Genomic DNA, 26,939 nt, shown 5'->3' with positions numbered 1-26,939 from the left:
AGGAGTGTTGCCATCCTAACATTATTACATCTTTCTGTTAATGAACTTGGGATGATCTTCCATTTATTTAGGTCTTAATTTCTTTCAGCAACATTTGGTAACTTTCAGTGTATGCATTTTGCACACTTCTTTTGTTAAATTTACTCCTGAGCATTTTATTCCTTTTGATAGTATTGCAAATGAAATATTATCTTAATTTCATTTTCTGATTGCTCATTGCAAGTGTACAGAAATACAATTGACTTTTTTATATTGATCTTGAATCTTACAACCTCGCTGAACTAATTTTTTAGTGCTAATAGGTTTTTAGTAAATTCCTTAGAATTTTCTATGTAAAAGATCATGTCACCTGTAAATATAGTTTTACTTCTTCCTTTCCCACCTGAATATTTTTTATTTCATTTCTTCCTTAATTGCCTAACTCACTGCAGTGTAGTGTTGAATACAATGGTGAGAGTAGACGTTCTTGTTTCATTCTTCATCTTTCAGAGAAAAAATTTAGTCTTTCACCATTACGTATGATGTTAGCTGTTGGTTTTTCATAGATGCCCTCTTATCAAATTGAGAAAGTTCATTTGTGTTCCTAGTTCACGGAGTATTTTGTTTTGTTCTTTTATTCTTGAAGGGGTTTTGGATTTTGTCAAATGCTTCTCTGCATTTTGGCATCAATATTCATAAGGGATACTGGTCTGTAGTTCTCTTTTGTTGTTAATATCCTTGTCTGGTTTTAGTTTCGGGGTCATACTGACCTCATAGGGCGAGATGGAAAGTGTTCCCTCCTCTTCTATTTTTTGGGAGAGTTTGTAAAGAATCAGTATCAATTCTTCTTTAAATATTTGTAAAATTCACCAGTGAAAGTGCCTGCATCTAGGGGTGTTCTATGGGCAGCATTTAAATTATTCATCGTTTCAAAATATAGGTTTTATTATTATTCAGGTCTGGTGAGGACGTTAGATCAGCAGATGATTGCTATTTGAAAATAGTTTGTTACTCATACTTCCCAAGTTTCCACACACATGGGGAAATAACAGGGTTAGTCAGGAGGCAAAAGGAGCAAGGAAAAATGTTGGCAAGGACCCCACTTCCCCCGCCCTGTGGAAGACAGTTGTATGCAGATTTTGAATTGGCTAATTTGAATAATTTTTAGGCTCTGGGGTATAGGGGTTGTTTCCACTTGCCTGATGCCCAAGTGATTAGTTAGGGCAGGGCAATAATGGCCCAGATTATAAAAGCCCAGTGCAGGAGACAGTGGGGTGTGGGCTTTGGATTTGTTAGTTTGCACGTGAAATTTTCATTCACAGTTAGATTTCTATTTCTAGGAACTGCCTAACCCTGAAAGAGTCAGTCTCTCTGGGGTCCACAAAGGCTCCAGATGTCAAAGCATCAGAAATACAAAAAATAAAAAAGGCATGATTAATAAACAAATTCAATCTCTTTACTTGGTATAGGACTGTTCAGATTTTCTATTTCTTCTTCAATCACTTTCAGTAATATGTGTCTGTAGAAATTTGTTCATTTCATGTGCATTATCTAATTTGTGGGCATAGTATGTCCTAATAATGCTCTTTATTTTTCTAATGTTGGCAGCAATGTACCCTTTCTCACTCCCACTGTTAATAATTTGAGTCCCCTCTTTTTTTTCCTTCATTAGTCTAGCTGTATGTTGGCCAATGTTGTTGATCTTTTCAAAGAATCAACTTCTGATTTTATTGATTTTCTCTATTGTTTTTTCTTTTTTTTTATTTCATTAGTTTCCACTCTAATCTGAATTATTTTCCTGCTTCTGCTTGGTTTGGGTTTCCTTTTCCAGAGTCTTAAGGTATAAGGTTGGATTATAGTTTGGGGATTTTTCTTTTTTCCTTTTTAAAAAAAAGTGTTTACAGCTTCAAATTCCCCTCTAAGCACTGTTTTCACTGCATTCCATAAATGTTTGGATGCCGGGCTTTCACTTTCATTCATCTCAAAATATTTTCTAATTACCCTTGTGACTTTTTCCTTGACTCATTTGTTACTTAGAAATGTGTAGTTTAATGACCACGTATTTGTAAATTTTCCTATAATTCCTTCTGTTATGAGTTTCTAATTTCATTTCCTTATGGTCAGAAAACATATTTTGTATGACTTGAATCCTGTTTATCTTTGTTGAGACTACCATAGCATCTCTCCCAGAGAATGTTTCACTGTGCCCTTGAGAAGAATGTATACTCTGCTGTTGTTGAATAAAGTGCTCTATAAATGCTTGCTAGGTATACGAGTAGTTGGTTTAGAGTGTTGTTCAAGTCTTCCATTTCCTTGCTGATCTTATTCCTAGTTCCATCAATTATTGAAAGTAAGGGATCAAAGTTTCTAACTATTACTGCCGAGTTGTCTGTTTCATCTTTCAATTCCATCATTTTTTGCTTCGTGTATTTGGGGCTCTGTTGTTGAGTGCAGAGATGTGTTTATAATTATTATATCTTACAGGTGAATTGACCTTGTTATCATTATAAAATGTCCTTCTTTATCTTTAAAATCTGTTTTGTCTGATATTAGTATAGATACTCCAGCTTTCTTATGGCTGCTACTTGCATGGTATATCTTTGTCTATCTTTTTAGTTCTAGCCTATTTGTATCTTTGAATCTAAAGTGTGTCTGTTGTAGACAGCATATGTTTAAATCTTGTTTTGTTTTTTGTTATCCTTTCTGACCATCTTCTCCTTGTGATTGGATTGTTTAACCCATTCATATTTACTGTTGTATTGAACGGCTGGATTTATGTCTGCCATTTTACTTTTTTCTCCTGTCTTATGCCTTCTTTGTTCCTCTAGTTCCCTTTGCTGCTTTCTTTGGCACTAAGTGATTAATTTCTAGTGTAACATTTTAATTCCATTAGTGTTTCTTTTCCACTGCATTTTTTATTGCTTTGGATCTTGCCAAATATACCTTAGCTTATCAGAATAGACTTTGGTTTTATTCAAAGTTCATTATAGTGAGGTATAGAAGATTTACACCTATATAGCTCTTTTTTCTCTTCCTTGTATGCTGTTATTGTGATATATTTGCTCTCCTTTCTCTTTCACCTTCTTTAAACGATCTAGAATTATATAAATTAATAATGATAAATATTGTTGGGTTTGTACCTCATATAAATATTTATATATACATACAATACATACACATATGTGTATATTTTATATAATTTTCTGTCTTTTAAAGAAGTTGAGAGGAGAAAGGAGACCAAGTGCATATTTATAGAGTTTGTTACATTAGCCTTCTTATTTACCCTTTCCAGTTCTCTTTATTTATTACTTTGGATGTGAGTTGTTATCCAGTGTAGTTTTCTTATTCCCATACAGCTTTGCTCTCACCCACCTACTTTCTGCTGTTATTGCCAAATATCTTGTGTTTCTATATGCCGGAGGCCCAACAATAGTTATGTACACAATATTTTATACAATTGCCTTTAAAATAATTTCAGAGAAGAAATATGCATTTATCCTCATTCTTAAAATTACCTACGTAATTATCTTTCTTGGTCCTGGTTATTTTTTCATTTTTTGCCAACAAATTTTTATTGTAAAATAAGAAACCAATATAAAAATGTGGTATAAAAAGGGGAGAGGAGAGGAGCGTGGGTGAGGAATACAGTGTATGCAATCAAATTATTCTCTAGGGTCACTTGCTTTCAGCCTCAACAACTTTCTTTAGTATTTCTTGTAAAGTGAACCTATATTGTTTACATCAAATTGTTGTTGCTACTGTTGTTTTCACTTAATAATGTACTATGTCATTTCCTGTGACTCTTCTTCAAAAACATAACTTACTACAACTAAATAATAGTCTATGGTCAGCATATATCAAACTGCTCTCCTAATGGGTTGTTTTTAACTTTTCATTCTTACAAATGATGTTATCATAAACATCTTTGCATATATATCATTCAGGAAACACTTTTTTAAGGTATGTGATTAACCTGAGAATATATTTGTATCTGAAACCATTCAGACAATCCAAAGTCCCTTTCATTGGCCATCCTTATCTTTTCCTTATATGTAATCACTTTTATTGCCTTGGTGTGGGTATCTTTTCATATATCTGTCTATGTATTGACTCATACAAAGGGAGGGGGGAGGTGGGGGCAGAGAGAGAGAGAGAGTGTTGTTTTTTGTTTGTGTGGTTTGGTTTGTGGTGCTGGTTTCAGTTTTACGTCATTGAGATCATCCTGAATGTCCTGTATTCATCTTGTTTTCTTCACTTAACAGCATAAGTGGGGATCTTTCCATGTTATAATTCAAAGTCATTCTTTTAAAAAGCTGCTACATTTTTTAAAAATGTAGTCATTTAAAAAACTTTTTTTGCATTGCTACTTTGTGGCAGGTCCTGAGGACTCAGAGACTATGTTCTCATGGAGCTTTACTGTCACAGTATGGATGCAATAAGGTGAATTCCTATTTTGATGAATGTGTAGGTCTTTTCCCAAAGACAGATACTTAGAAGAAAAATTACTGAATCAGGAAGTGGGACCAGTTCATATTTTCAGAAGGAATGTATAAGAATAATAGTTTCCTAATTTGGTAGATGAAAATTTTGTTTTAATTTGAAGTTTTAATATTACTAATGAGATCAAATGTTTTTTAGTTTATTAGCTGTTTGTATTTTCTTTGTGGATTATTAGAAAAAAAATTTTAACTCATACAACTCAACACCAAAAGGACAATCCAATTAAAAAATGGGCAGAGGACTGGAATAGATACTTCTCCAGAGAGAACGTACAGATAGCCAGTAGGCAAATGAAAAGATGCTCGATGTTACTAATTGTCAGAGAAATGAACATTAAAACCACAATGAGATATCATCTTACACCTGTCAGGATGGCCATCATCAGTAAATCAATAAAGAGCTAGTGCTGGCCAGGATGTGGAGAAAAGGGAATCCTCATTCACTGTTGGTGGGAATGCAGACTGGTGCAGCCACTCTGGAAAACAGTACAGAGGGTCACCCCCAAATTAAAAATGGAACTGCCTTATGGCCTGGCAATTCCAATTCTGAGTATATATCTGAAGAAACCCAGAACACCAATTTGAAAGAAAAGCACCCCTATGTTTATCACAGTGTTATTTACAATAGCCAAGATTAAGAAGCAATACAAGTGTCCATTAATAGACGAGTGGATAAAAAAGTGGTGGTACAGCTCTGACTGGTGTGGCTCAGTTGCTTGGGCATGGTCCCAGAAAGTGAAAGTTTGCATGATTCAGTTCTCAGTCAGGGCACATGCCTGGCTTGTGGGTTTGGTCTCTGGTTGGGGTGCTTATGAGAAGCAACAGATCAAAGGTTCTCTTATATGACATTCCTCTCCCTTTCTTTCTCCCTCCCTTTTCCCTCTTGAAAAATAAAAATGTGGCTGTACATATATACAATGGAATATTACTTGGCCATAAAAAGGATGACATCTTACCATTTGCAACTGCATGGATAGACCTAGAAGGTATTATACTGAATGAAATAAGCCAGTCAGAGAAAGACAAGTACCATATAATTTCACTTCTCTGTGGAATCTAATGAACAGAAAAAACTAAGAAGCAAAAGAGAAATAGACTCATAGATACAGATAGCTGACTGATGGTTGCCAGAGGGGATGGTTGCCAGATGGTTGGGAGACTGGATGAAAAAGGTGATGGGATTGAGAAGTACAGATTGTAGTTACAAAATAGTAAGGGGATATAAACTACATCATAGGGAATATAGTCAATAATATTGTAGTAACTATGTTGATGCAACATGGGTACTGGAAATATCTAGTGGGAACAGTATCTATTATATATGATAGTCTAACCACTATGATGTACACCTGAAACTAATACAAAATAATATTGAATGTAAAGTGTAATTGAAAAATAAAATTCAAATAAAAAATTTGCCCAATTTTTAATATGGTTTATTATTGTATTTTCTTATTTGCATAAACATTTAATATATTATGGATATTTTTCTTTTGTAGTTTCTGTGGCAAATGTTCTTTCCTATTTGATTTATGTATCTAATTTTTAATTTTTCTTCAATGGACAAAAATATTTTTTAATTTTTATTTTTTAAAGATTTTATTTATTTATTTTTAGAGAGAGAGGAAGGGAGGGAGAAAGAAAGGGAGAGAAACATCAATGTGTGGTTGCCTCTCACATGCTCCAAACTGAGTACCTGGCCCACAACCCAGGCATGTACCCTGACTGGGAATCGAACTGACAACCCTTTGGTTTGCAGGCCAGCATTCAATCCACTGAGCCACACCAGGCAGGAGCTTTTAAAGGTTTATCTTAATGAAGTCAAAGCATCTTATTTTTGTCTTTTGTTGATTTTTTTTACTGTTTTTTCTCTTTTGTTGTTTCTTTTACAAAGTTTTTCCCAAAGTCAAAATAAGGCAATCATATATTTATTTAGCTATTGGTTTTATTGTTAACATCAAACTTTTTACTCAAATCTGAAAAAAACTACTTTGTTTACTGGGAGTAAACAAAGATTTCACTTTATTATTTTCTCTCCCAAACTATCCTCACAGAAATTACAGAATGACTCTCATTGCCCATTAAACCTGGTGCTATGCAACCCTGACCTCATTTGTCCATGTGAGATGCTTCTTTTTATTTACAGTTTTTACTTTCATCACTGATCGTGCTCACATTTTTTTATGCTCTATGAACACCCACCTTAATTTGTTTGATTTAGGTCTTTGAAAAATATATGCATTTTTATAAAATATGTATCGTTTGTTGTGTGTGCTTAAAATGTATATTCAATATAAAATCCCACAGGTCATTGTTTCTTACTTGATCAGGCTTGCTAGAATTGTGTCTATTTTGTTAATCTTTTCAAATAATCTGCCATTTATTTATTAGTCCCCTCTATTTTGTTTCTGTCTCTGTCTTTTTCTTTCTTTCTCTTATGTTTCACTGGGCTTTTTCTACAGTAGTCAAGACTCTTTCATGGAAAGCATGCGCTAAATGTGTTAATTTCTTAGCATTGCAGTAACAAAACACCAGAAATTGGGTGGCTTAGAACAACAGAAATGTATTCTGCCCCTATTCTGGAGCTAGAAGTATGAAATCAGGTTTCATACCTCCCCCAGGCTGTAGGGAAGAGCCCTTTGTTCTAGTTTCCAGTGGTTATTGGTCATTCTTGGTATTTCTTGGCTTGTAGTTGCATTACTGCAATCTTTGCCTCCATCATCACATGGCTATGTGCCCTCTGTGTGTTCAAATTTCCTTCTTATAAGGACCGATGTCATTGGATTGGAACTGGAATCACCTAATCCAGTACGATTTTATTTTAGCAAAGCCTCTGTTTCTATAGATTACATTTACAGGATTTGGGTAAAGGGGGATCCTATTCAACCCAGTAGAGTAAGTCTCTCTCTTTTATATCTCCATGGCTGTTGGATAGAGGGTATGTGCATATTTTTTAAACCATCATATTTTTGAACAGATAAAGAAATGTTTTGTTTTTGTTTTTGTTTTTGTTTGGATAGTGGAAGTGTTAAGACCCCACCAGATTTCTGTTGAGCTCTCATGTTAGCAGACATGGAATTCCTACTAGTAGCATCAGTAGTGGATAACTATATATTATTTGATCATATAAATTCTCTTCTAGCTTGTCATACCAAAGTGAGTTTCTGGGCAAAGACAAGTAAATTGATTCTAATGTGAGTGAGTAAGAGAGTGCAGCCTTAGGTAGAGCAGACGCAGGCATTTGAAACTGACACTTCTGGTAATGAAGGGGGCAACTGTGGGAAGAGGGATTCTAACAGGAAGGATTGTCTTTATCTCAGTTTTGTAACCACTTCTTCTGCCTCCAGGCGGAAAGATTAACTGGAAGAAGCTCAGAGAGTCCCAAAGAAGTTGGGCCCAAGGAAGCACACACCAAGACATATCATAATTACATTACTCACGAATAAAGATAAGGAGAGAATCTTAAAAGCAGCAAGAGAAAAGGAGACAGTTACCTACAAAGAAGTCCCCATAAGACTGCCAGCTGATTTCTCAAAAGAGACCTTACAGGAAAGAAGGAGCTGGAAAGAAGTATTCAAAGTCATGAAAGACAAGGACCTACATCCCAGATTGTTCTATCCAGCAAAGCTTTCATTTAGAATGGAAGGGTAGATAAAGTGCTTCCCAGATAAGGTCAAGTTAAAGGAGTTCATCATTACCAAGCCTTTATTATGTGAAACATTAAAGGGGCTTATCTAAGAAAAAGAAGGTAAAAAATCTGAACAGTAAAATGACAACAAACTCACAACTATCAACAACTGAACCTAAAAAAACCAAAAACAAACTAAGCAAACAGATCAAACAGAAACAGAATCACAGAAATGGAGATCGCATGGAGGATTATCAGTGGGGAGGGAGAGAATGGGGGAAAAAGTAGAGGGAATAAGAAGCATAAATGATAGGTAGAAGATACACAAGGAGAGGTAAAGAATAGTATAGGAAATGGAGAAGCCAAAGAACTTATATGTATAACCCATGGACATATGGCAGGGCAGGGGGAATGCTGGTGGGAGGCGGGTACAGGGCAGGAGAAAGGGAAGGAGAAAGAGGGGGAGAGAAACATCAATGTGTGGTTGCCTCTTGAGTGCCCCTTACTGCGGACCAGGTCCACAACCCAGGCATGTGCCCTGACTGGGAATCAAACCCGTGACCCTTTGGTTCGCAGGCCTGTGCTCTATCCACTGAGCTACACCAGTCAGGGCAAAATAATTTTTTTTTATTAAAAAAATGAATGCAGGCCTGGCTGGCGTAGCTCAGTGGATTGAGCGCAGGCTGTAAACTAAAGCATCACAGGTTCAATTCCCAGTGAGGGAATTGCCTGTGCTTGGCCCATGCCTGGGTTGCAGGCCATGTCCCCCAGTAACCGCACACTGATGTTTCTCTCTCTTTCTCTCTCCCTCCCTCCCCTCTCTAAAAACAAATAAAAAGCTTTAAAAAAATGAATGCAAAATCTTTCCCCCAAACCAAAACCAAAACAAACAAACAAAAACACACGGTTGACTCTTGACACTTAGCTACCAACCTCTGAGTAAGCATCTTATTGTAGTCAAGCCTCCACGTTCTCATCTGGAAAGTGAGGCCATAATACTAACCTCACAATGTTGTTATTAGAAGTTCATGAGATAGTATATTGCAAGTTTCAAGCACTGCATCTGGCCCATAATAGGCGTTCAATAAATGTGGTAGTTCCTTCTCCCAAACACTGCTTGATCATTTCCATTTCCACTGGAAAGTTAAAAACACGGGGCAAGAGAATTAATACTAGAATTTTCAGAGAATGTCAATGTCTCAAGATTTTATTTACAATCATTTTTCTAGTTATATTACAGCTATGTTTCTTTATGTTATTGTTGCAAATCTGTAAGGTAAGTGGAGACAGCCTGGCTTCCTCGCCCAGGTGTCTGGGTAACCAAGGGAAGCAGTGTTCCCATGGCCTTAGAAGGGTCTGATAACCAGTGTTCTCACAGCCTTGAGACTGGGTCTGATAAACTGTTCCCATAACATGAAGTAGGCTCACATGCTCAGAATTATGTCATGTTATATAATTTCTGGCATCTCTCCAGCTTTGTTCCTCTCCAGTACTTAAACAGGACTCCCTGCTGGGGGTGATGATGATGACAGACACGCAAGGGGATGGGTGCCACGCTGGAGAGCAGGGGCCATGACAGGAGACATTCAGATAGACACACAGCTTGCAGTGTGCGGGGCTCGCCCACCAGTGAATAAAGGCATGCCAGACACCCCAACGGCTCCATGAATATTTTTTCATCTGCAAGAATACCATGAACCTGCCTGGCTTTGAAGGGTGACAACACAAAGTCAAGAACACAATTTGCAATTAAATTGGTGCATGAGTATCTGAAAGTCAAAGACAACCAACCAAGGAAAACGTGCCTCACTCTTTCACCCTCATTCCTCTGCACTTTAGTCCAAGTTTTTTCCTTTCCCAGACTGTCTTATTTTTCACATGGTCTGGTCCTAGAGTATAAGCAGGTGGCACGTAAATGTAGACCTCCCAGTACAGAAACATTTATAGTTTTTATTTGCAGTATTTGTTCCTCTTGTTCTTTCACCCTTCTTTTGCATGTTTGCAAAACAGCTGCTGCGGTTAGCTCTCTTACCACTTGTGAATATTGGGATCCGCTCTGTTGTCAAAATCTTTGCAGCTGGCTAGTATTTTGTAATCCACTCTGAAAAATTTAATAGCCCCTAGTTTTTCATGTCAGCTGTGTTTTCAGTCTTAGAGATGATTGTGAGTCAAGGTCGAGGCTTGGTTGGACCATCTTCTCCCTTTTCCACATTCTTTAACAGGCACTGGGAAGTCAGATGCCTAAGGCTGATAGAGACTCACCAGTTAATTCCTTTCTGTTTGGTGTTATGACTTTGCTCAAAGACGCTATTATTTATTCCACTTCTAAGCGTTGATTTGTCCTTGATTTTATATGATTTATCCTTCCAATATGTGTGAATGTTTCCTAAGGGGTTTTTTTTGGTCTTTTTTTTTCTTCGTGAATGATTCTTAAACAGTTTCAGACTTTTGAATGGGCCCCAGACTTTTCAGTTTCATGGACCAATAAAAAAGAAAACAAAAATTTGATGACTGAAATCATGTTGCCAATATTTTATTTTGCCAGGAAGAAAAAAGAATACCATGTTCTATGATCGTTTCATAAAAGGACACTTTAACATCAAAGCAAGCAAAGAAGCCATTTTGCTAAAGGACAGTCCCTTCAGTGGAATGCATTTAAAAAGAAGAACTTGCTACATTCTTCTCTCTCTCTCTCTCTCTCTCTCTCTCTCCCTCCCTCCCCGGTCTGGGACCAGTGAAAGTTTTTGTAAAGACAAGCTCCCTTAAGACCTCTATGCATATACTGTTGCCAGTGTGCTTTGAGCACTTTGTTACCTTTATTTTGTCAAGGTTGTTCCTGCCTGTCACTTTCCCCTCCTGTTCCAGCGGTGCTCAAAGACCTTTCCCTGCTGCAGAGGCTTCGCTGCCCTGCCGCACTGGAGAGCCTTGATCATCAATTCTGTCAGGCTGGTTGTCAAAGGAGCTGGTGGTAGAGAAAGCCCAGCAGAGGTGGCAGCTGTTAGCTCTGAGGAAACCAAGCAGCTGTTCGCTGTCGTTTAGGGCTGTCTCATCATTCATTGTCCACGAAGCTGGCTTTACTGTTCTCCTCCATCCTTGTTCTCACCCAGGCTAGGAGAACCCAGTGCCTTTCATCTTGGTGCCATGACTCCAGGTCTTTGCCATTTGTCTTGCTTCCCTTCAGGGCTTTCTATAAGTTTTTGTGTCACAGTCTGGAGTGTGATCCAATGTCAATGTGATCCAATGTCAAAACACAAAATGTAAGTGCCTGTAGGACAAGAATTCTTATCCTTTTGGCTTTGATCAGATTTCCTTTCCGAATTGCAAGCACAGCCGCTACACAATGGGGAGGAAAAGGACGCGTCCGGTGTGGCTGAGCTGTCCTCTCTGCATGTTCATTTCAGTTCCATCTGCCCCTCCCCCGAGAGCTGGTGGCATCATGCCGTCCTCCACTTTTCTCCCAGAGTGCAAATAATCTGATCGAACTGCTCACCCTACGGGGTTAAGAGTGTCATTCCCTGCCTCCCAGAGGTTTTTACACACAGTGAAGTAGAAGAGAGCCCCGCTCTGGACTGAAGGATTCAATTCCAGCCCTAGCTGTGCTCGTTGCTGTGGGACTTGGGCACTTGACGTAATTTCTCTGAAACTGGTTATTCATCAGCAAAAATAAAAATGATAATATCTTTCCACAGGCTTGATGTAAACATTAAATGAGATAATCAGTGGTCAAATGAAATAATAATCTGAAAAGCATTTTGATTATTTGCTAGTCTTTTTCTTGGGTTGAAAATAGTAAAAACCTACCCAAGCTAACTTGAACAGGGATATTGGGTTTGACCAGCCAAACCTTTTATATATAAGGTAAGACTGAAAGGTTATCTGCCATCCCTATTTAAGCTGAAAGAGCTTTTATGGGCTGTGGAGAAAAACATCCATCACCTGGAGAAAAAAGCAACCCAGACATTAATTACAAGATTGCTCACCTTTACAGTTATCCTTATGCTAATGTGTCCTTGTATAATTCTCACCCAGTTTTATGAGAATAAATTTGCAGTTAAGAGAAACCATTGTGGCCTCTTAGGGCTAGAGTTACATACAGAACTCTGGAGAGCAGTAGCAAGAATTATCAGTCTGTTGCTGAAGAGCTGATATAGTGAGTCATTTATTGGTTTATACCCTGAGTTTGATGGGAATTGAGTGTGTGCAGCAGGAGAGGGGACAGGGGAGGGGGGGCTCCTGAAGGCTGTTTTTGACAGTGGAAGCCTTGGAAGTTTGTCTTATAAGTCTAGGAGCTTACAGTTCTGATTAAGAAAGTGCACAGTTTTTCATTTCATGATTAAAAATAAAAAGGAATTTTTATGTATTTACTTGTATTTTTTTAGGCATAAAAGTTAAGACCTGCCTTCTATGAAGCCTTAAATAAATAGACTAGGTCTCCTTTTCATGTGGTTAATAATGTCCATCAGGACAAGATGAATCAGCATCACCTCCATGATAATGAGTAATTGTGCACCCTTTGGTCCGTCGATAACCAACACCCTGCTTATGTTAACATAACCAACCTACATGTGGAATTATTTAGATTTGTAATTATTGATAATGCTATTAAATTGATTTTACAATAAGTTATCTGACAGTGTATGCTTATGAATGGCTTTTTTTTTTTTTTTAGCCATAGGGAATGAACACACCAAATTTCTCTTTCTTTGTTTCAATGGATTTTTCAGTAATTAAACAGTAAACTGACATTTGCATGGAAGAGATGTGGACCATTCAAGAGCTTTGTACTTGATTATGAAATTCTATAATTGACTGCAAAATCTATAATCCTCCATCATCTACACATGAGAGCAATCAATGAAAGGCTGATGAAGAGTTTGAAGCAGTGAGCATTAAAACTTGGCACTGTGGTGTTTATGAAGAGATTACAAAAATGTGCTGGTAAGGAAAAGGCCACACGACTCTACCACAATTGTCCTCTCCCTGCCTCACCTAGACATGTGTCTCCGAGCATGGCGGTAGCCCCCAGAGCCCGAGTCTTTGTAATGATGTTCATAGGTGGAGTACTAAGCTTGGACTGATGTTAGGAACGGAATGTTTGTGTCATGCCTGACACCCACCCCCATTTCATATGTTGAAGCCCTAACATCCAATATGATGGTATACAGAGATGGGCCTTTGGGAGATAATTGGGGTCAGGGTAGGTCATGAAGGTGGGAACCGATGATGGGATTGGTGCCCTTATAAGAAGAGGACAAGACCCCAGAGCTCTGTTTCTGTCATGTGAAGACACAGGGAAAAGGTAGCCAGGAAGGGAAATATTTCACCAGAAATAAAATTGGACAGCATCTCAGTCTTGGACATCTGGCCTCCAGATCTGTGAGAAATGTCTGTTGTTTAAGGCAACCAGTCTCTGGTATTTGCCATGGCAACTTAAGTAGACTGAGATCTAAGCTTCTGAGAATTTTATCAACAAACTAGATTTCTCAGGTGTATTGTCTCATGACTATACCTTTCTTTGTATTCATTTTTTCCTCATTTTTATTAGCAATCATATCTTACTTAATCAGCAGTTACAGGACATGCAATTGGGCCTCATTACTTTATCACATAAGAATTTGTTAAAAGCATACTATGTAGCCACCTTAGCCTTAACTTTGAATAGGAGACAAAGGCAAGTGTCTGTCACTGCAATTGAGATTCTAACAATTTATACCCAGATTGTGAAGAAATAACTGATGACAGGGGAATGAACTAGGTCTGTGGGAACCCAAGGAGTGAGACTTCCAGAAGATTCCAGAAAGGCTTTCAAGAGGGGTGAATTTGAGTTTTACTGAGTAATAAAGGTGTATGTGCCCTTGGCCAGGTAGTTGGTTGGTTGGAGCGTCAACCCAATACTCCAAGGTTGTGGGTTCGATCCCCCATCAGGGCACATGCAAGAATCAACCAGTGACTGCATAAATAAGCAAAACAACAAAACTTGTATTTCTCTCTCTCTCTCAAATCAATAAATAAAAGTTTTTAAATGCATGTGAAAATGAATATCAGTACCCTAATATCATAGAGTGTAAATTATAAAACATATTAAACACATACAAGCACGGAAAATACCATGACAGACTTCTGTATATCTACTACCCAAATGTAATATGATAAGCTTTGTTTTAGATATCTCCCCTCACTTTTTTAATTTTTAGAATAAAATGCAATAGTTACAGCTTAAATTCAATCATTTATCCCTTTATTTTTTCCTCTCCAGAAGTAACATCTATCATAAAATTGATGTGTATCACCACACATATTTTGGAATACTCACCGCATAGGTAAGTGTGTACATACAGAAATGTTGTATGTCCTTTTTAAATGCATGTCACAGCATTCATGATTTTGAGGTTTACTCACATCTGGATAGGTTGTTCCCCCCCCTATTTCGGGAGGGGCTATAAATCAGTAATGTAATAAACTTTCGTGTATATATTACATGTGCAATGGAAATAATATTTTCTAGAAATGGAGTTTTTAAACCATTTCAAAGAAACTCTCAGATTATATTTTAATCATTTCAAGAAGATATTTTTCCAACCTAACGAATTGCTTTATTGCTTGAACACAAACTGCAATACGAACCTTCCAGTAATGAGGTACAATAAGAATTACTACTTAGTGAAGCTCCCTCTGTGCGAGGCACTGTTACCTGAGGTTTACACGAGTGACTTCTTCATCGTATTCAGTTTCTCCTGCTCTTTTTCTTCTTTATTTCAACTTAATTTATATAACAAAAAGCTATGTCCCCAGTTAAAGAACTTTTCATTATAATAAAGTCCACCATCAATTTTTCTCTCATGGATCATGCTTTTTAAAAATTATTATTGTGGTAAAAAACACCTAACATAAAATTTACTATCTTAACCATTTGTAAATATGCAATGCAGCAGTATTGACTATATGCACATTGTTGTATAACAAATCTCTAGAGTTTTACATCTTGCAAAACTAAAACTCTATACCCATTAAATAAGAGCACCACATTTTCCCCTTCTGGTAACCACATTCTGCCTTTTGTTTCTACGGACTTGACTGATATAAGTGGAATCATGTAGTATTTGTCCTCTTGTGAATGGCTATGTCACTTAACATAACATCCTCAAAGTGCACCCATGTTATAGTATATGACAGGATTTCTTTCTTTTTAAAAAAATAGGTATATTTTATTGATTATGTTATTACAGTTGTTCCATTTTTCTCTCTCCTCTATTCCCCTCTGCTCTGCAACACCTTCCACCAGCATTCCCCCCACCCTTAGTTCATGTCTGTGGTCTATACATATAAGTTCTTTGGCTTCTCCATTTCCTGTACTATTCTTAAGCTTCCCCTGTTTATTTTGTACCTACCATTTCTGCTTCTTATGCCTGGTACCTTTTCCCCTGGATTTCCTTCTTTTTTCCCTCATATTATTCAAGGCTGAATAATATGACATTGCATATAAATACCACATTTTGTTTATCCATTCATCTGTCATTGGACATTTAGGCTGCTCCCACCTCTTAGCTATTGTGAATAATGCTGCAAGAAATGTGGGTGTGCAAGTACCTCTTCAAGATCCTATTTTCAATTTTCTTGGACATATACCCAGAAATGAGATTGCTGGATCATGTGATAGTTCTTTTAATTTTTTGAGAAACCTCCACACTGTTTTCCATTGTAGCTGCACCATTTTCTATTGTCACCAAAGGTGCACAATGATTCAATTTTTTCTGCATCCCCACTACCACTTATTATTTTATGTTTGTTTGTTCCTTTGTTTTTCTTTTTGGCTAGTTGCCATCTTATGGGTATGAGGTGATATTACATTGTGGTTTTGATATGCGCTTTCCTCGTGATTAGTGACCTTGAGCATTTTTTTAAATATATTTTATTGATTATGCTATTACAGTTGTCCCATTTCCCCCCTTCTCTCCCCTCCACCCTGTACTCCCTCTCCCACCCACATTCCTCCCCCTTTAGTTCATGTCCATGTGTCATACTTATGAGTTCTTTAGCTTCTACATTTCCCGTACTATTCTTGCCCTCCCCCTATCTATTTTCAACCTACATTCTATGCTACTTATTCTCTATACCTTTTCCCCCTCTCTCCTCCTCCCACCTCCCTGTTGCTAACCCTCCATGTGATCTCCATTTCCGTGGTTCTGTTCCTGTTCTAGTTGTTTATTTAGTTTCTTTTGGTTTTTCTTTAGGTGTGGTTGTTAATATTTGTGAATTTGCTGTCCTTTTACTATACATGTTTTTTCTTTATCTTCTTTTCTTAGATAAGTCCCTTTAGCATTTCATAAAATAAGGGCTTGGTGATGATGAACCCCTCTAACTTGACCTTATCTGAGAAGCACTTTATCTGCCCTTCCAATCTAAATGAGAGCTTTGCTGGATAGAGCAATCTTGGATGTAGGTCCTTGTCTTTCATGACTTGGAATATTTCTTTCCAGCCCCTTCTTGCCTGTAAGGTCTCTTTGGAGAAATAAGCTGACAAGGGGAACTCCTTTGTAGGTTACTGTCCCCTTATCTCTTGCTGCTTCTAGGATTCTCTCCTTCATTTTTACCTTGGCTAATGTAATTATGATGTGCCTTGGTGTGTTTCTTCTTGGGTCCAACTTCTTTGGGGCTCTCTGAGCTTCCTGGATTTCTTGGAAGACTATTTCTTTTGCCAGATTGGGGAAGTTCTCCTTTATTATTTGTTCAAATACATGCTCAATCTGTTGCTTTTCCCCTTCCGATTCTGGTACCCCTATAATTCGGATGTTGGAACATTTAAAGATGTCCTGGATGCTCTTAAGCTTCTCCTCATTTTTTTGAATTCTTATTTCATCATGCTTTCCTACTTCGTTGATTCTATCTTCCTTCTGGTCCACTGTATTGTTTTGAGACCCAGTTTCCTTCCCTTCACTATTGGCTCTCCTCCGTATATCCTCCTGCATCTCTTTTATGGTAACCTGCATCTTTTCATCTAATTTGCGCCCAAAATCAACCAATTCTGTGAGCTTTCTGATCACCAGTGTTTTGAACTGTGCATCTGATAGGTTAGCTATCTCTTGGTCGCTCAAAAGGATGAGTTCTGGGGCACTGATCTGTTCTTTGGTTTGAGACATGTCTCTCTCTCTTTCTCTCTTTTTTTTTTTTTTTTTTGGTCTGGTCGCTCCTGTTACAGTGAGGGGAGGAGCCTTAGGTGTTCACCGGGGCTGGGCACCCCAGTTGCTAGATTGTGACGTTATATGTGGGGGCAGGGGTGGGAGTAGGGATGGGAGGAAACAATGGCAGTAGTTCCATTCTCCTGGGATCTCAGTCCCTTCTCTGGGATCCTGGGCTGTGAACTCTGCCCCGGTCCACAATCGCCGCCTCACTGGGTCCGCCAGCTGCTGCTTGCATACTCAGGGACCGCTACTGAGTTCTTGCTCGCCGGATGGCTTTTGCGCCAATTTCGCGCCAAGTTTTCCCCGTCCTCCACACGGTGCCGACCCGTGCCCGCCGGGCTGGTCCTCTCCTACCAGTCTGGATGTATGGGTCTACTTCAACTTCCTGGCTGTCCGACTTTCATTCAAATAAATCCTCTATCAGTTCTGAGTGTTATTCTAGCTGTAAATTATTGTTGTTCTAATCTTGGTTGTGCAAGGAGGTACGGTGCGTCCACTTTTTCCTACATCTTGCCAGAAGTCTTGAGCATTTTTACATATGCTTTTTTTCTTAGTTCTACTTCAGCTTTAGTATTTTATTATATTTTAAATTTTGTTTTCCAATTACAGTTTACATTCAATGTTAGTTTATATTAGTTTCAGAGGTACAGCACAATTGTTATACAGCCATATATTTACAGAGTGATCCCTCAATATTTCCAGTACCTGCCTGACACCATCCATAGTTATTATAATATTATTGACTATATTCCCTATGCTGTACTTTACATCCCTGTGACTATTTTCTAACTACCAATCTGTACTTCTTTTTGGTTATTTGCCTGTTGTGTTTACAGAAATGTCTGTTCAAGTGTTTTGTCCATTTTTTAATTGGGCTACTTATTTATTTATATATTATGGACTTAACTCCTTACTTGAGAGTATCTTATATGCATATATTTCTCCCATTCTGTAGGTTGCCTTTTTACTCTGTTGTTTCCTTTTTCCATAGAAGAACCCCACTGGGTGCATATGAGAGTTCTCATTTCCTTGTATCCTAGACAGTGCTAGCTAGTGTCAGATTGCTTTCCTTTGTCCTTCACATTGTATAGACTGTGAAAGCCTTGGAAATGGGGACAGAAACAATTCTAGAACCTAAGATTCCTCATTCCCAACCCAGGGCTCAGTAGTTAGTGTAAATAATAACCATTTATGGTCTTTTACCTCCACTTTCTACAAAATTTTCAGAGACATTTTAAGATAATTGCCAAAGTTGTGGGCCTAAACTTTCGCCTTTGCCTTGATAATCCTTCTCACCCCAAGTCTGGTAAAAAGGGGCTATAGCCAGTCCTACATCTCAAAAGCCTCCTAGAAAACATGACTGCTTATCTTGTGTTTTTCTAAGTCTGTATGGAGAATAAGGCAGAGTGTTGGGGGTGAAAGTATACTTTCCAAATAACAGGGGGTGAAATTATATACTGTTATTTGGAAAGTTTACTTTCCAAAAGTTTACTTTCCAAATAGGGTACTTTAAGACATGGGTAAAATTCAAGGAATAGTTGAATCAAAAAAGGTTCATCAATATAGGCCCAGTTTTTAGTAATGCAACTAAGGAGAAGGGTTGTTTGGACAGAGATCCTGCGCAATTTAAATCAGGGAGGTTGATTTGATTCTGCTATTATGAAAACAGAGGGAGTGCTTTTATAAATCAACATACTTCTATGCAAATCATACATCATTCTACAGAATTCATTATTCAAAAGTAATATAAAAAGAAATTCTCTTTCCTTTATCTTTGTCTCAGAGGATTTCCTCTTAGCTGAAAGGTCTGAAAGGATAGGTATTCACACAAGTTAATAGTCATGAATTAAAGCTTAGGTCTTTCCCCTGAGGAACACCCAGCCTGGAATTAGGCCCTGCATTTATGAGTGATGCAGAGAGACACCCGGGAAAAGGGCAGCATGATGGGTGGGTTTCACACCACACTCCAGGAAGCTCTCCTTTACTTAACCCAGACCTAGGTTTGTTTACTTGAAAGCTCATTAACCTTTAAGCCTTAGCGTCCTCATCTGAAATGAGGATACTAATCCTGACTTCTCAGGACTGTTGTAACAATTAAAAGAGATAATGCATTTGAAGTGCTTAGCATATAGGAAGCATTTGATAAATACCATGTCTTACTCATTTCTACACTCTCTGAATTCTTAAAAAGGCTTTTTTTGTGGAGTGTTTCATAATTTAGTAGCTAATTGCATACTGTCTTAGGTAGTTTGCTACAGTTTCTTCTAAGTTAATTGCGTCTTTCTTATGGATCATAGATCTTATGAAGAAGGCACTATCTTAATAATATTCATATGTAAACCTGCTCCTCTACAGTGTACAAATGTGTCTGCAGATTTTCTCTTCATGTCTTTAGAATCTACCAGTTGTCCAGCCAAAGCTGAACATAGATGAAACGCTGTATGATATGCATGAAGCAATTGATGGTTCTTTGTCAGGAAGATGAATCCCTTCCAGAAGTGAATTCAATGATGGGGAAATCATAGAGCATCACTTTGAAGAAATAGAACAATGCATTTAAAAGCATCCTAAAAGAAAGCTTCTTACTTTGAGAAATTTTAGTCTGCTAGATTAAATTAAAATGCTTATGAATCCTTAATGGGAGCACTCTAGTGAAGTTAAAAAGTACCTGTGACACACTGTCCCTTTTGAAGAGGAAAACACAATACCGTGATGGTGCCTGAAGCTCATCACCAAGCAACGGAACCAGGTCTGGACTGCACAAGAGTAAATGTTCTTCTTTGTTCACTATGATGAAGAATTACTAAGTGGAAAATGCTTAATAGAATCTTACCTGCAACAATAACAGTCATGATTTTTCAGAGCACGAATCAGCAGTTGAAAACTAATATTCATGGGGGGCTCTGACAGTACATCACAGTTCTGTTCCCTGAACAAAAGAATTCAACAAAAAGCTTTGGATATTCATTTTTGTAGATGGCATGGGGCTGGCATCTAGTTAAAAATCACCAATCCCTGTGTTCTAGGTTTAACCCTGGATTATAAAAACCCATGCCAAGCAATTTCAATACTGGATAATCTTGATGGAAATGTGTTTATTGGTTTGATTTAAAACAGTGGACACCAGACAACATCACCTGGGAACCTGTTAGAAATGCAAATTCCAGAGCCCCATCCCAGGCCTGCTGAATCAGAAACTATGGGGGCAGGGCCAGACACTCAGCTCTCACCACTCGCTGGGGATTCTGATGCTTTTTGAAGTTTGAGAACTGAGGGGATCAGGATCACTGTATGAGATACACAAGCAGACAGCTGAAGAATTAAGTTCAGTTTGGCACTAGTGTAACATCTTGAACCACTGTTGAACTTTTGTACCATTTTGAACTCAGAAAGAAGCTTATACAATGGAGGAGATTCTTCAAGATAGCCTTCACTTCCTGCTGAATTTGGAGCCATCTATAAATTCCACCAGTTGCATCTGTAATAATCAGTTTTTGAAGAGCCATTTATCAAGAATATATAGTGGATTTTTTTCTCCCCAGAGACGGTAAGGTGAAATGATGTCCATTGATTATTACATGGGAGATTGGTAACCTGAAAAGTTTTAAACAAACGAAATAAAACATAAAGTCTAGAAAAAATGTGGGCACAAAATATCATAAACTTGGTGTCATTTTGAAAGTTTGAAATCACGTGTATTAATTCAGGCAAAATGGCTGAAAAAGCCATTGCTCAGTTACATGTTGAGAAATAAGTTTGGTAAATGATGGAATTTCATCCCACTCTTCCTCTCTGTACCTCCTTTTTAGTTTTGTGAAATAAGGAGCCATTTCTTAGCTCCTTTCCATTTTCTGAATTCTGTGATTGTACGATAATCCACATTCTGAAAAACGGCTAGTATTTTTTTCAAGGAGGTACCATGTGCACTAGCTTACTTGGCCTTTAGAAGAACCTGCTCCTTCTGTAGAGTAAAAGAAATGTTTAAGAGACCTGAGTCTTAAAAAGCATGTAATAATCATTGTATAGGTTTGGCAGAAGGTTCAGACATTTAATGATCAACTAGCTTGAGAAATGCTGTTCTGAATGCTGTCTCGTTCTGTGTGCAGGGTGTGCATCATGGGAAGAATGTTCCTGTGCAGCCAAGCCTTGGCCTGCATGTGCTCTCAAAGAGGACACCACCACTGCAGCTTTCCAGGAGAGGGCTATGAGCTCTAAGTTGGGGCTAAGCTGCCCAGACCTTACTGTCCTGGGTGAATGTTTCCAGAGAAACTGGAACAATCTAAAGGGAGCATAGTATCCATAGGGCAGTAGTTAGGACTCAGGACCTTGGAATAAGACTTGTGTTTGAATCCTGGCTTTGCCACTTTGCTAATTGTACCTACTTCAGAAGGCTGTGCAAGGAGTGAATAAAGCTAAATGAGATGGTATGTGTAAAAAAATGTTCTTGGCATGCAGTAAATGTCCAATCATTTTGGCTTAAAAATTAGAATTAAAGCTGTTGAAGGAAGCTGGGCACTTTAAATTGAGTCTCAATGAATATGTTACTTTGTCTAAAAACGTGTGTTCTGCATTCTGCTTATTCTTCATGTTCAAATGTGTTTTAGGCTTATTCACTAATTGTTTTATTGGTTTCTTAATTTAAGAACTATTTATTTAATACCTGTTATATGCCAGACTTTCATAAATACTGGAAACATAGCATCCAGTGAGACAGCAAAGGTCCCTGCTCTTACAGGCATGCATTTTAATGGGGAGAGACAGAAAATACTCCCCTTCCCAATAAACAAACAAATAAATAGATCAATAAAAGATTAACTGGTAGTGATCATTTTTTAAAGAAAAAAATGTTAAGAAAGTGGCGATATGATAGAGTCTGGGGAGCAATTTTAGGTTAGGTATTCAGGGGAGGCTTCTTTAGGGAGGTGACATTTAAGATGTCACTTGAATGACAAAGGAATGCAAAGTTCTGGAGTTTAAGCAAGATATGATAGTGATTTAGATGAGAGCAGTAGTAGTTAGGATGTAGAGATGTGACTGGTTTAGGAGATGTTGTAGAGATAGAATCAAGAGGACTTATTGGTGGATTGAATGGAAGTTGTGAGTGAAAGGCAAGAGTTAAGGATGAATCTTACAGTGTTTGGCTAAGTGGGATGTTGGTACCATATACAGAAATGGAGCAAGCTGAGGACGAATAGGTCAGGGGAAAGAAGAATCAGGAGTCCTGATTTGGAAAGATTAAGTTTGAGTTGCCTATTGAATTCCAAGTGGAGATGTCAAGTAGACCAGAGCTAAACATTTGAAAGATTTTTTCACCTTTAGACAATATTTAATGGAATGGGCTGGATGAGAGTACTTAGGGGGAAAAAAAGTACAGTTAGAAATGAAAAGAGGTTTTAGAAATATTCTTAAAATCTCAGGCTTTTATGTCTCATAACAAAACCCAACAGAAATAACCTCTCTTTATATATGCGTAATATACACCCTATAATGCCTACACAATTAGCCACATGAAAATGAATTTTTGACTTTTCTCATATTCTTCAGCATACATAAGTGGGAGCCAAAAAGAAATCTGGTTGTAATACACTGGTCTTATACACATTTAATGACCTATGTTTTTGAGTACCCACTGCAAAGCATCATATTAGGTACTACATGTAAAATGAAATCGGTAGGACAGTCCTGTTATTTATTGGTCAAATATATATACTAAGCACATGCCGTGTGCATAGTATTAGATCATATAGCATTGATAAAATAAAAAATAAGTTCCCCCAAAATAAAAAAGCAGTTCTCTGTCCCCAAGAGAAGACGGTCTAAAACTGCCACTCAAAAGGACAACAAATCACTCAAAGTCACAGGGATAGTGTGTATCCTTTTCCTTCTGCATCTCTGATGTTCTTAAGCCATTAGGAGAAATCATATGGGCCAACTGGACTTGATGAAGTCAGCCACAGGCCATAACTCATTCTGTCTTTCCCCTTATACTTCCAGTCAATGGGAGAGCTTCTCTGGGTGGAGAGAAGCATATCTCTGCCCATCTCATGCTTCTAGTTCACTAGTAATCAAAGCATCCCAGCATTCATATTCTCATTATCTGGGGAGAAGAGACATAAAGAATCCATTAGCACTTTTAATAGCTAAGTTCTTTTTCCTACTAAATTAGTCTCCCAAAAGAACTGTTCTAATGCTTCGATGTTAATATTCACCATATGTTCAACATTCTATACTTCTTGAATAACTAGTAGATAGACTGGATGCATGCCCACTTATTGGTGCAACTGAGAAGGAAGGGAAGCACCGTTCTCTGTGATAATGGTTGTATTGCTTTATCAAATGCAGCTAAGCCTTTTGGTGGATTCTTGTCAGAAAGAACTGTCCATCCTCAATTACACTGAAACAAAGATTGTTATATTTAGTAATCATTGTTCAATTTTTAAAATTGTTTTAATTTTTTATTAAATAACCCCAGATAAAAGCTTTGTTCATTAAACTACTTGATACATTTACTAAGTCATCCTGGCAAACCCATGGTGATGTAGTTCTGCTTGGAAGGAATCTTTCAGTGAGGTCCATGTGAAGTTTTTTGAAGGTTACTGTGGCCAAATGGTAATAGAATTATTCAGGGATTTTGAGGGAGAGAATTAAAACAATTTCTTTGTGCTTTATGATGCAAATTCTGTGGTCTCAGCCAAATACTTGGCCATATTTTTAAATAAGTTCAAACTCTTTTTTTGTTGTTCACTGAGAAACACCTTGGCCCCTTTCCCTGACAGCCCTGAAGCTTGCTTCTGTGTTGCTTCGTTTGAACAAGAAGGGACGGTACATGCAATTCCTCATCACAGAATGTTCAGTTAAATCCTCTTTCTGCCTGCTACCCAAAGTGTATGGATTTCTATTCAATCAATGATATATGACTTCGGCCCCATAGATTTTCAGCAGAGAATTTAGCTATTATATCTTGCCATTTAGAATACCTAGTTGGTTGTTAGTTGGTACTTGAGAGTTTAAGTGGCATCCATTTACTAGTTTCTTTCAGTCACTGCATTTAGTTATACCAGTCAGTATCCAGAATGTATTATCTTGTGCTTTACATTGGTTAATACCAGAAATATACAATTGAAGAACATTTTAGTATCGTACGCAAAGTGACACAGGAAAAATCAGAGTTTGTTAATTTATCTGATTTTTTTTATATAAGGAAGCACATGATAAATTCCTGTTTAAAACCAGTGTCAAAGAAATTGTAGCAACTTTTGATGACTCAGTATGTTTTCTTTATTTGAGAGATGTAAATTGTACAACACAAAAGTTTTTTTTTCTTTTCATTGTGAATGCCAGGAAACTAAAAATTTATCTTTTCATGTCCTAATGTCTTTAGGTGTCCTAACATGTTACCTTCTTAACTGGATTTTAAATCTCTTACTGTGTATAGTAAAATTTATAACTACTGCAGGGTTTTTCTGAAGAAAAAAAGAAAGGTCACCTCCCTAAAGAGGCTTTTTCTGCAGACTCAATTGAAATCAGCTTCTGTCCCCTAGCCACATCGACTGGTTTTTCTTATCTAAGCACTGTCCCTTAATTGTATTTATAATAATGTGTAATTATTCTTTTTTGTTGCCTTATGTTTGTCTCATCCTCTAGACAGTAAGCTTCATGAACACAAAATTTATCTCTCTTCCCATATGTTAGCCCTAACTCACCCTAGCACATAATAAATGCTCAATAAAAACTTATTGCTGAATCTTGTTTGGTGACAAGATTCTGGGTTTTAAGGGTTATAACCTTACTTACAGTTATGTATGGTTGCAGGAAGCAAGGAGGCAAAGCTTGTGCCAAGGCCAAGTCGCACTCTTCCTGAGCTGGCCTCCAGTTCTCCTGGACAGACTGCGCAAACGCAACTACCACAGAGGGTGGTGCCGGCAAGCCAGTCTAAGAGGCTGCAGTACATGACCGCGGAGATCTGGATCTGGCCAGTAACGCCACGCAACGCAAGACACACATCATCCCTTCTTACCTCCAGCTGGCTACCCACAAAGATGAGTTGCTTAACAAGCTGCTGGGCAAAGTCACCATCGCCCAGGGTGGCATTTTGCCTAACATCCGGGCCATTCTGTTAGCCAATAAAACCTAAAGCCACAAGGCCAAAAGTAAATAAATGCTGACAAGGTAAAAAACAAACAAACAAAAACTTACTTCTGTCAAATTATGAATAAATTGCAACAATCCTGGTAGCATCAATCACTACAATCTCATAATACTTCAACATCTAGAAATGTTGTTGGGGTATTATATTACTGCATGATAATTTGCATAGCAATGTATTTGGCTCCTTTAAAAGGTTTGCAACTTAGGTTTTGTGAACTGTCCCAGGATTCTCACAATAAGCCATTATTAACTTAAGGTCAAAATGAGATATTAGAGAACTAAAGGAATCATTAGAATTCATAACTTAGTAAATTAATAGTTATTTGGTGTCTATTATTCAGGTATAGCTAACTGGTGCACATTATTCAGGTAATATGATCTACAGCATAATACTTTTATCCAGAGTTATACAGGAAGGGGACAGCATGGCTGCATATTTCAAGTGTGCTTTTAGGGTTTGCAGTTACAGGGATAGATGCCTATATTTCCTTGGACAACTTCTGTATTATCTTTTTTTGTGGGGGTGGGAGTACAGGGAAAGGAGGCTGCATGGGATTCCTGTCGCATGTCAAGAAAATAGCAAAGATGAAAGAATTTAGGTCCAGAAGTCTTCATACCTTCCTGACAATGGGCCTTCGTCATCTTCCTTTTCTACTCTTTCCTCCCCTCTTCCCTTTCTCCCACCATCTCTTCCTTTAGTTGTCATATCTCCTTAGTCTCCTCCAATTTGCAACAGGTTCTCAGTCTTCCCTTGTCTTTCATGGCCTTGACACTTTTGAATAGTAATTGTCAGATAGTTTGTGGAAGGTTCCTCAGTTTGGGCTTTTCTGATGTTTTCTCACTAAAAGATGGAGACTGTGAATTTGGGGGAAGGATTCCATGGAGGTAATGTGCTACCCTCTTATTACATTATTTGGGGCACATGATACCAACATGACTTATTTCTGGTGATGTTAACCTTGATGAAATGGTTTAGGAGGTGTCTGCTAGGTTCCTCTGCTATGAGGTCTTTTTTTCTATACTTTATTGGTTAGAAGTGTGTCTTTTAGTTCTCAGCTTTATTGAAATATAATTGACAAATAAAAATTATATATATTTATGGTATATAACATGATGCTTTAATATATGTATGCAGGAGTGGGCAAAAGGAGGATTACAGCTGTGAGTATGTGACACATAATTTATTCTTATATTATTTATTAATTATTAATTATATTATTTTCCACATGAACAACTGTAAACCTACTTTTGCCTACCCTTGTGTTTGTGAAATGATTACCACAGTCAAACTTATTAACATATCCATCACCTTGCAGAGTTATCCTTTTTTCTGTGATGAGGACATTTAAGATTTACTTTCTTGGCAAATTTCAAATATACAATGTAGCATTATTAGTGATGGTCACCATGTAGAATATTAGATCTCCAGAACTTATTCATCCTGCATAACTTAGACTTTGTATCCATTGACAAACATCTCTTCTACTTCACACACCAGGTCTGATA

General features: G+C 37.6%; 1 pseudogene; it reads left to right on the top strand.

Moving 5' to 3' along the window:
* The first annotated feature begins 23,477 nt into the window (after positions 1-23,477).
* Positions 23,478-26,652, top strand: LOC118498979 (annotated as a pseudogene).
* Positions 26,653-26,939: the final 287 nt, after the last annotated feature.

This window comes from Phyllostomus discolor, chromosome 2 (assembly GCF_004126475.2).
Source record: "Phyllostomus discolor isolate MPI-MPIP mPhyDis1 chromosome 2, mPhyDis1.pri.v3, whole genome shotgun sequence".
Classification (NCBI taxonomy): Eukaryota; Metazoa; Chordata; class Mammalia; order Chiroptera; family Phyllostomidae; genus Phyllostomus; species Phyllostomus discolor.
Note: the sequence above shows the minus strand (reverse complement) of the source record. Positions and strands in the feature narration are given on the sequence as shown.